A 9,042-nucleotide genomic window follows, 5' to 3' on the forward strand; every position below is an offset into this window, starting at 1 on the left:
AACTCCCCTCCCCACTTTTTTCTTCTTTCGGTTTGTTTTAGTACATGACAGGCAATGTTTTCAGGTAAATATCATTGACTACATAGGGAAAGCTAGTGAGCAGACGTCCTATCAAAAGCTGTTACATTCGTGTCTGCAGATTTTTCCAAGGCTCATTACTCCTCCAGGTAAGAGCTAGCACTATTTCTCATCACCTTCTAATCATTAACACGTGAGCCAAAAACAATCCATTCAAATATGACTTCTGGTAAACAGAGAAAAAAGACAAAATCTAACAAATATTTATTTAAGTTAGAAAAACTCTAATACTTGTTATAACTATTGGCAATGGTACTATTAAAAAGAAATAAGACAAAAAAGATTATGAGCTTTGTTTAATAATCTTCAAAAATTTGTTCTATTGGGAATTGTGGACTGAAGAAAAATGTGTTCTAAATCATATAAGCAGCTATAGTTAGGGTTTACCTGGGACTGGGAACTTCACACATACCAACATCCTATAAAGTAAGTGCTGTTTTTCTCAGTCTATAAACGTGCTCGGATGGGTTTAAAGTGAAAACAGGTTACACATTCATTCAGCCGGCAAACATTTTTGACTGCCTGCAGAGTGCCATGCAGCAGTCTCAATTATGGGAATAATATGTGAAAAAAACACACAAGCATGCATTTGACGGTATGGGGGTGGTGGTGGGGGGCATGCAATAAATGAAGAAAGCAAGTAAAGTTTAGTAACTAGAGGAAGTTAAGTGATTTGAATAAATAAATAATAAGAAAATCGAGTTGGTAAGCATCTGGGTGGTCAGAGCAGCCATTATTTATAAGACAGTTTTTGAGTAAAGAGGATATGAGGGAAAGTTAGAATAATAGAAGATAAAGTTAAAAGGTAATGAGGTCAGTTCATGTAGTGTTTTAGGCCTTTATAATGCTTTATCTCTCAAATAAATAAGTTAGGTGATTGGAATGCAAAGTTTGTTTGTTTTAAGTAAATTCAGGGGTCAGCAGCCCAGCGCATGTGGTATTAAGGGGCTGAGCCGCCTGCAGGCCCTTTACTCTGACCTGGACAACACGCCCATCGACACCACCTGGGCAAGCCAAAGAGGCATGCTGAAGATGATAAAGCTTCTACAATTAAAATACCATTAAAAGGAAGAGGCTAACACCGTCTATGATAAAGTTCAAGTTAAACTCAGCAAGGAATGGTTCATCCTTACAATACGTGCATTACTGATCTAAGGACTTCACATTGGGAAAAAGCCATCCAGGAAACAAAAGCTGGTGCAGCCAGTAGAAAATCAGCTGCAGAATGCTACTTCCTTTGGAAATCTAAAAGGTGACAGCATATGACACTAGCAGAAGATGTCAAAGCCATGTTCACTGAACTTCAAAAGGAGGTCCGCCTACTTCTATTAACGAATGGGGACAGATGGACTCAGAGGGAGAAGACTGAGGCTTGTGGCTGTGAGTCCTACTTCGACACTGTTGTAGTGGAGAACAGAGGGAGGAGAGCCAGCACCATCCATGTTTTATTACTGCTGCACTCCTCTCAGAGTACAACCCGGGGATTGAAAGCAGGGTTGAAAGCAACAGTCTGGATCAATAAAAATGGAGTAGTGCCATTGAAGTCCTACCCAGTTCCATGTTACATAGTTTCTTCTGTGCTAGAGTTACCTGTTCTCTTACAAAGTATAGACCAACAGCATCTCTGCTTAAATCACATAAAAGAGCATGATTATAAACGTGAGAGTTAATTTGCAGAGTTTGAACTAAGAAAAGTTAAGACACTCCACTTACCAAGGTCCAGTTGTAAGAAAAATTTTATTTATGATTTAATGACCAATATTTTGAAGGTCTTCCCAACCAGATTCCTTTTAAGTTGTAACGACAAACCATTGACTGGTATTTATTTCTGAAAATTCAGAATACACTAATACAAGCCAGTAGTATATTCCAGAACATTTGAGGAAATATATTATTTGTTAGTCTGTGAATGGAGCTTTTACAAATTATTTTATTAATCTTTTAGTATCTTGGCTCCATGATACAAAGCAGGATTGCTTACACATGGATGCACTCTAATATGGTAAATTTAGAGGAAAATTGCTTCAGATATTTAAAAAATGTGTGTAGCAATGCATGTTAAACTTTTTAGAGTTATGTTTTGGGCATCAAAGAATTGATCTGACATACACATATTGAATTAAAAGAATTAAAAATGGAGACATAATCTCGGAAAATTACAGACTCAGTATGAGTCCCCCACTTCATGTTATGTCCCCAGTCTCTCAAGTATGATAAATGTAATCTTTAGGCAGAATAGAGAAAGTATGTGCAGAATGTGAGAGACAATGATGCCACTCAATTCTGCTGTCATTACTGGAATACCACATTTCAAATTGAGAAATTACATCTGATTCCCAATCATCAGAATGGGGTTTAGATAGAACATCCAACATAGAAGAATAATTCCTTTATAAATTGAGGACTGACTAAAGGAATTGGAAGAAGAGAAGAGTAAGAATGTAGAATAAGTTTTGAAGTATGTAGTAGACTATTCTGAAAAAGGAATAAAACTCACTTTGATTGGCCCTAGAACAAGAATTTGGTCTAATTGGATGCAAGAAGCAGATTTTTCCTTTCTTATGAGGAAGATCACAAACATTGAAGTTATCTACTATAAGGTAGCTTACCCTTATTAATTACCCAGTAATTGAAGATGTTGGACCTGGATTAACATTTAGGGAAGATGTTGTCAGGACAGAATTTTCAGACTCCAATGTGCGCATGTATCACCTGAAGATCTTGTTTAAATGAAGATTCTGAAAACTTATGTGAGAGTAGGTTGTATAATTTTACTTTTTTTTTTTTTTTTTTTGAGATGGAGTCTCGCTCTGTCATGCAGGCTGGAGTGCAGTGGCATGATCTCGGCTCACTATAACCTCTGCCTGCCGGGTTCAAGCAATTCTCCTGCCTCAGCCTCCTGAGCAGCTGGGATTACAGGTGCATGCCACCAAGTCCTGTTATTTATTTATTTATTTATTTATTATTTTTTTTTGTATTTTTCGTAGAGACAGAGTTTCGTCATGTTAGCCAGGCTAGTTTTGAACTCCTGACCTCAAGTGATTTACCCATCTCGGCCTCCCAAAGTATTAGGATTACAGGCGTGAGCCACCATGCCTGGCCAATTTTATACTTGTAACAAGCTCCTAGGTGATGTCCACATTGCTGGTCAATTGCCCAAAGTTAGAATAGCAAGTTTGTAGAGCTATTCAATATACTTATTTGTATCTTGAATCAAGAAATATAAATTTTCTTTCAGCCCTGATACTGTATTGTCTAATATATGTCTAATATTGTCTAATAGCATCTGAGCATGCTATAAACAAAGCTCCTATATGATTAATGAATATCTCACTTCCTTCTCACCCTGATTTTAAAATAAAAGTAGAAAAAGTGTAGCTTTGAAGGAGTCAGCCAGTGAAAATGATTGCCTTGTTTAAAGAGGAGGAAATCTCCATCTCATTATATGTTAACACACATCCTACATAATTTCTGCCTTTTATATTGAGGTTTATGACTCCCCAAAAAAGGTTAATATAACCTGTTCCTAGTCATGTAGCAGTATTCTTTTATTTTCCATTAGTCCTCTATTAAATTCTTTAATATTGTTGGAAGTGAAACCATTTACCAACATATTTGCATTAGAGACATGCTGAATTTTCATATGGATTACAGAAAATTGCATGTGACAGCTGAAAGGCTCAAATATTTTTAACACCCAAAGTCTTTCACTGAGATTTTTATTTTTTACTTTTATAATCCAAATATAATAAGGACCAATTAAAACTTCAAACGCTTGGCTATAGATGGCGGCTGACTTGTAGAAATCTTCAGGATAAAAATGTCTGGGCACAATATCTTCCTTTAAACATGGAAAATTTTAAACATTAGTTTGGTCATAATTATATATTTGAGTTCCCTCAAGAAAATTAATGGTTGTTCTTTCCTCTACATGATTGATTTTAGTTGTTTATTTTACCTTTATAGAAGGAACATCAAGGAATAAAAAATAAACACTTAAAATAATTTTCTAAACCTGACAGAGAATAGACATAACAACCAATTATTTTTTCGTTCTCAGTACTAAGACTTCAAATAATACTTGATGGAAGTTTTTATTTCTATAGTGTAGTTTTTGACTGTTGGTGCTAGTATACAAGTTGACAATTCCAGGTAACTTCAAAGAAAAAATCTCTACCATTATTTCCAGAAAGTTAAAAGGAGAAAAATAATCTAAGAAAGATTTTAATTCTGACAGAAGTTTTCAGCATGTCTACTAATTAATAAGAGCAAAAAGAGAAAGTACGTTAATTGGCTGCCTTTCAACTACATACAAATCATGATAAATTGAAGCAAGGAATTAAGCTTTAGGCTCCCTGCTCTGATTAATGAAAATCATTTTCCTACTTTTGATATGATAAAAAGGATATTTGACTTGGGAGAATGTAGGTGACAGACTTAACTCGCCGTGTTGGCAGAAAATAAAACCATATTTCCTAAAGGTTCAGCTGTCAATCAGTGGAAATGGAATCTTAGTAAATAAATAGTGTTGTATAATCTCATCTATTTATTTGCATACTTTAGAAGGATACTGCCACGAAACCATTTTAGATGACCAATCAGAGACCAGGTCTGTGAATCAGAAGCTCAAAATAGTCTCTCAAAAACAGATTTTGTAGCAGAAGAGGTCTAAGCCTTATTATAAAGCTTGGGAAAATAATTTTCAAAGAAACAAGTGAAAAAGACATAGATATTCTGAAAAATGAATGACTGTATTTCCATATATACATATGGTCGTGTGCCACATAATGACATTTTGGCCAACAATGGACCACATATTCAACAATGGCCCCATTGTATTATAATCTCCTATTTTTACTATATCTTTTGCTATGATAAATATGTTTAGATACAAAAATACTTACCCTTGTGTTACAGTTGCTTACGGTAGTCAGTACAGTAACATGCTACTCAAGGATAGCCTAGATGTGTAGTAGGCTATATAATCAAGGGTTGTGTAGGTACACTCCATAATGTTCACAAAATGGCAAAAATATCTCACAATACATTTCTTACCATACATCCCCTTCATTAAGTGATGCATTACTGTGTGTGTATGTGTTTATATATATATATTTATTTATATATATAAACATAAACACAGACACATACATTCATCCATATATACATGTATACCTACATGTATACACACACACACACACACGCCTGAATTTAAAACATTTGTTTTAAATGTTTGCAATGCAAAACACCCATTGCACAGCTTGCTTGGTGCCTGCTTTTATTGCTTAAGAGGAACTAAAAGGTAGGGACTGCTGTTAAACACATACACACACACACACACACATACATGTACACAAATGTGTTTATGAATAGATAGTAGGAATTATTAACTTGATTTTTAATTAAAAAGTTAAAAAGCGGCCGGGCGCGGTGGCTCACGCCTGTAATCCCTGCACTTTGGGAGGCCGAGGCGGGCGGATCACGAGGTCAGGAGATCGAGACCATCCTGGCTAACAAGGTGAAACCCCGTCTCTACTAAAATACAAAAAATTAGCCGGGCGCGGTGGCGGGCGCCTGTAGTCCCAGCTACTCGGGAGGCTGAGGCAGGAGAATGGCGCGAACCCGGGAGGCGGAGCTTGCAGTGAGCCGAGATGGTGCCACTGCACTCCAGCCTGGGGGAGAGAGTGAAGACTCCGCCTCAAAAAAAAAAAAAAAAAAAAGTTAAAAAGCAGAATGTAGAGATTGGCCAAGTGTTGGTACTCAATGACAGTCAAAATATTAAATTATTCAGAGGTAACACAACTTATATTTTTGATCAAAATCTTGTGTTACTTGTGTTTGGATCAAATACAATAATGACGCACTTAAACATCAGTTTATTGTTATGTCTCCACTTTATATTTTAAAAGTCTGCTATCTCAAAAATATTTTAAATTCAGCATTAGCCTGTAATTAATTCATTTTACTCAACCTAACATCCATTGTACAGCATGCCTGATCTCTGCTTTTACTGCTTAGGACTAACTAAAAGGTAGAGACTGCTGTTAAAAAGGTGACACTCAGAAGGCAGAACGGCTTACTTAGAACTCTACCTAATGCTCAATGCAAATAGCAAAGCCTCCTCAGACCTGGCCCTGGGGAACAACCATATAGGTTGTTATGTAACTGGTAACAAATACAAGTTGAATATCTATATTCAATAGCCTGAGAAATATGGAGTTTGTAATTTTACATAGGGTAAAATGTAGTATGATATAAATTTTTGGCTATTTTTTCTGCTAGTTATTTCCTCTTAAAAATTATAGAACTGAGTTCTTATTTTCAATTCCTCATGGGAACAGCTTGAATTTTGCCTCTTCATCCTTATAAAAAGGAAAAAGATGAACAAAGTAAAGAAATCAATATGTTTTATAAAAATCCACAAGAGAAGTGATGTCACAGGGTAAACTGGAAGCCCAAAAATTTGAGATGCTCACCAGGTAGATAAAAGAGAATTATCACATATTGGAGTAGACACCTCCAGAAGAATCAATACCAGGGTAGAAAAGTTTTAAATGTGATTGTCAAATTACTGGAGGAAAGGTTGGACAAGTCTGAGAGTTAAAAACTGTAGGAGGACAGAGTCATATTCAAGAGCTTGACCAAGTTCTCACAGTAAATATGGGAGAAAAATTCCCATCTCCTTCTAACAAATGGTAGGAAGAAGGAATCATTTTGACATATGCCAGAATTCCAGTTCCCAACAAGCTTCTCATATCCATCTGAGACCACCTCAGTCTATACTTCACTGTTCATATCACTGTCAGCATTTTTGTCAAAGCCATTCAACAAGTCTCTAGGAAGTTCCAAACTTTCCCCTATTTTTCTTTCTTCTTCGGATCCCTCCAAACTGTTCGAACCTCTCCCTATTACCTAGTTCCAAAGTCACTTCCACATTTTCAGGTATATGTACAACAGCATCCCACTCCAAGTACCAGTTTACTGTATTAGTTCATTCTCATGCTGCTATAAGAACATACCCGAGACTGGGTAATTTATAAAGAAAAAGAGATTTAATGGACTCACAGATTCATATGGCTAGGGAGGCCTCACAATCATGATGGAAGGCAAAGGAGGAGAAAAGGCACGTCTTACATAGTGGCAGGCAAGAGAACATGTACAGGGGAAATGATCTTTATAAAATCATCAGATCTCATGAGAACTCACTCACTATCATGAGAACAACATGGAAGTAACTGCCCCCATTATTCAATTACCTACCACCAGGTCCTTCCTCAACACGTGGGGATTATGGGATCTACAATTCAAGATAAGATTTCAGTGGGGACGCAGCCAAACCCTATAAGCCAAGGATATTGGAAATATCTGACAAATGATAGAAAACAGTATGATTAATATACTAAGGTCCCTAATGAATAAACAGTATGAAGAAATAGATGTGCAATGTAAGAAGAGAGGTGGAAATACTAAGAATGCAATAAGAAAAAATGCTAGAAATAAAAAACAAAACAAAACCAAAACCAAAAAATACTGTAACAGAAACAATAACAAAAAATTTGGTGAGCTTATTAGTAACTGAACAGAGGTGCATAAGAGCACTATATCCCAAATAATACTATACTTATTATTTTCAAGTGTACATGGAACATTTTCCAGGAGGGACTATATGTCAGGCTACAAATTAAGACTTAGTAAATGTAAGAAGACAGGTATTAGGAAAAGTATCTTGTTCAACCTCAATAAATAAGGTCAGAAAACAACAACAGAAGCAAAACTACAAAAATCAATGATTTGTGAAAATTAAGCCATATACTCTTAACCAACCAATGAGTTAAAATAGAAATCAAAGAAAAATTTAAAAATACTTAAAGATGACTGAAAACAAAAACACAACGTAAAATTTATGAGATGTAGCACATCAGTATTTAGCAGAAATTTATAACCATAAACACCTTAGAAAACAAGAAAGATACCAAATTAACAATTTAAATTTACAACTTAAAGAATTAGAAAGAGGATAGCAAACTGCACACCAGGCTAGAAGAAAGAAGAAATTAACAAAAACCAGAGCAGAGCAGAGATTAATGAATATTAATGGAAATAAAAGTTGGTTATTTAAAAATATAAACAAAATTGGTATATTTTTAGCTAGATAAACAAAAAAGAGAAGACTCAAATTCCTGAAATCAGAAATGAAAGTGGTGACTAATCCTAATTCTATAGGAATAAAAAGGAATATACTAAAGTACTATAGAAAATCATTTGCCAAAAACCTGGTTGACCTACATAAATAGACACATTTCCAGACGCGAGAAACCTACTTAGACATGGTGACTCACACCTGTAATCCCAGTACTTTGGAAGGCCAAAGTAAAGAGGATATCACCTCAGGGCAGGAGTTGGAGACCAGCCTGGCCAACATGGTGAAACTTTGTCTCTACTAAAAATACAAAAATTTGCTGAGCATGGTGGGGTATGCCTGTAATCACAGCTACTTGGGAGGCTGAGGCAGAAGAGTCACTTGAACCTGAGAAGCGGAGGTGGCAGTGAGCCGAGACCGTGCCATTGCACTCCAGGTTGAGTGACAGGAGACTCTGTCTCGAAGAAAAAAAATAAATAAATAAAAAAGAAACCTACTTAGATAAGTATAGACCTGTAACTGGAAGGAGACTGATTCAAAAACCAAAAATCTCACAATAAAGAAAAGCCCTGAATCTGATTACTTCACTGTTGAATTTTCCCCAACATTTAAAAAATACACATCAGTCTTTCTTTCTCAAAGCCTTCCAAACAACTGAAGAAAAGATAATGTTTTCAAATGTATTTATAAGGTTAGCATTGCCCTGACACCAAAGCCAAATAAAAGCACTACAAGAAAATAAAAACACAGTCCAATGCCCTTGGTTAATATAAATCCAAAATTATCCATAAAACTAGCACCCTGTGCTTTCTACAATGTATGTA

General features: G+C 35.7%; 1 pseudogene; it reads left to right on the forward strand.

The window, feature by feature from the left end:
* Nucleotides 1-960: 960 nt before the first annotated feature.
* Nucleotides 961-1,748, forward strand: LOC112605870 (annotated as a pseudogene).
* The last annotated feature ends 7,294 nt before the right edge of the window (nucleotides 1,749-9,042 follow it).

This window comes from Theropithecus gelada, chromosome 14 (genome assembly GCF_003255815.1).
Source record: "Theropithecus gelada isolate Dixy chromosome 14, Tgel_1.0, whole genome shotgun sequence".
Classification (NCBI taxonomy): domain Eukaryota; kingdom Metazoa; phylum Chordata; class Mammalia; order Primates; family Cercopithecidae; genus Theropithecus; species Theropithecus gelada.